General features: G+C 41.2%; 1 protein-coding gene across 2 annotated transcripts in view; it reads right to left on the bottom strand.

Moving 5' to 3' along the window:
• Window positions 1–1873: 1873 nt before the first annotated feature.
• The window catches only part of LOC138028467 (cysteine protease ATG4B-like), a 13327-nt gene continuing 12700 nt past the window's right edge, over window positions 1874–2500 (bottom strand). For both annotated transcript variants that reach the window (XM_068876014.1, XM_068876015.1), the window contains exon 14: window positions 1874–2500. This exon is cut by the window's right edge and continues 91 nt beyond it. The gene's annotated coding sequence lies outside the window, so the exon portion shown is untranslated.

The raw sequence follows: 2500 nt of genomic DNA, 5'->3' as shown, positions 1-2500 counted from the left end.
GTGTCGCTCGTCCCGACCCACCGAGAACACTGGAACAGCCTATATGCGATTACCCTAAACGGAATTACAGCCGTGGAGTTTGACCTTTTCGGAATTTTGCGAAGGAAAACCGCCCGCACCTTCGAAACAAGGGCACGCAACGACTCCAGCAACAACCCGTTTTTCATATGCGCGAATTGCGTTACTTACCCAGTAATGAAACTGTTGTGGATGAAGCAAAATTAGAGGATTAGTGATAAATACACCAACTATGGTGTATATTGAAACTATGTGGGTAAACAAGATTGACTGATTGCTAGGACAGCAGTAATGTCAATTGTGTAGATAACGCACGCGCAGAGCGAGCAGTGCTTGCGTTTGCCCATCGTGGCGTTTAAGGACGTTTTCTAACATTGATTTTTTCTGCAAATTTTGCCATTGAAAGATGTTGAGTTAGTGATGTCAGAAATGTAAAAAAAAATGAGGGGCCACCTACTTCGTTTTGGAGAGAACTTGCTCGGAAGAACACCCTAAATCTTCTAAAATCCGGCTTCTTTAGCGAATAAGGCCACAGTGTCGGTAAGCCCAAAAATATTACAATTACATCTTTAAAGTGAAATGTTCTCTACCAAACTTTGTTTAAGAGGACCCATCAAGTGAATTAAGTTAACTGTTGAGGTTCCTTAAAGAACAAGTTCGCACTTAGCGACCATAGTTTCATGCTCCTTGCAGCCGCAAGATGGCAGGATTCCATGTCCCTAGGAGAGAAATCTTGAAACTTCCCACATTGATTTTTTCTTCATTTTTGGACAATGTGAAGATAATTGTAAATAAAATTTGTTTCTGAAAAGAAAAGTAGGGGTCACCGAACATCCAACTGACACACGTCACATCGTTAAATCCAAGCAAAGCTATAGCAATGGCCATCTCTGCCCTATCATTGTTCATTTTAGTATTTAGCGCGCGCGCTCGATGCATGACGTGGCGTGTGAATTTGCGTGCGCTGTAAGGATGCGCAGTAGAAATGGGCGCGAACTCGTTGCATAGTCGTCCCTGTAAACCATCGTAGACTACACGCAACAATAATAGGGCCGTTTATACGAGAGAAAATAAGCCGCGTACATAATACGCGAAAGGAACTATTTATACGAATATTAACTCCCAGGCCAGGATAAGCCGCGGCTTGAGAAAGCCGTGAACGTAGATTTTGTACCATTTCTACCGGGTGTTCGCGTCTTCTGTAAGCCGCGGCTTATTTTCTCTCCTATAAACGGCCCTAATGTGAGACAGGGTTTATAGTTACTCTCATTGGTCATTCTATAGTCGAAACGTCGTCCGTGTTGGACAAACTCTGGCGTAGAGTTTTAGTGCGTTTCCTCGGTATAAAGACCAGCACAATACGTATTGTACGCATTAACAAACTATCTGATTTGGTGCGTCATCCACGTCAAACTAAAGCGGATCGTTCGCCTGGACGCAAACTGCGCCAAGAGCCCGTCTGGCCCGTCTTGACGAACAAAACAGCTGCACTAAAACTATTTGCAAAATTCGTCATGTGCCAGACGCACTAAAAAAATGAAATGCCTCCCTGACGCATAATACGTCTCACACAATTCATCCGGTATTTAAGAAGACGAATAAAATGACAGACGTCTAAACTGTCAGGGCGAATCACGTGTCCCCAGTACAAAAAACAGCCACTCTAAAAGAGAAATTGTCGTTAGGAAGGTAATACCTTTGAACCCAGGACCAACTCCTTTTCATTATTGTTTTGTTAGGGATGATAAGGCAATAAAAGATAAAAAAAATGTATAACATGCCGATTTCCCGCGTCACATCGAAACATTACGTAAGGGTTTTTGACGGCCTTCGTACGATAAAATAAGATCCGCTCTAAGACTGAAATAATTTTTATTTTACATTCAGTGTACATTAAAAATATTTCTCCCGTATCTACATCTTTAAGTCTTCCACAGAAATCACCACAACATGAAGATATGTTGCTTGGGATATCCAATGTTGTATTCGATATTTTTTTAGTTTAATAGCCTTTTGAATTGTCAAACCTGTACATTCGGCTTTGGAATATCCCTTCCCATTATTTTCAAACCTTAAGAAAAAGCATAAACATTCACCCACAGTTACGATTTAAAAGAAAATTATGTTGAATTGACACATAACAGAAAAAGAGAATGGAACTGAAATAGAAATGCCGCGAAAAGTTAGCAGATATCAGTGAAATGCAGTGTAGCTTGGAGAAGAGTGTAATGGACAGCGGATTAATATGCAATAAACACCGAAATACCACGTGCTGTCGGGTGCTTTAGCCAATCAGAGCAAAGCTACTGTCTTGGAACCAATCAGGGTCAAGACCTTGATCAAAATGTTCCGCAGTGCTTTGGTGGTATGCACCAAGTAAAAATACTGATGACGTGGGGAAATGGTCGTAAATCCCAGTTGAAGTATGTTAATGATCAGGGACAATAATTATGTGCAGGTCGATTTTCAAAGGTCTTGTAAT

The sequence above is a fragment of the Montipora capricornis genome, chromosome 13 (assembly GCF_036669925.1).
Source record: "Montipora capricornis isolate CH-2021 chromosome 13, ASM3666992v2, whole genome shotgun sequence".
Taxonomy (NCBI): Eukaryota; Metazoa; Cnidaria; class Anthozoa; order Scleractinia; family Acroporidae; genus Montipora; species Montipora capricornis.
The sequence above is the reverse complement of the archived record's forward strand: the minus strand, read 5'-3'. Positions and strand labels throughout refer to the sequence as shown.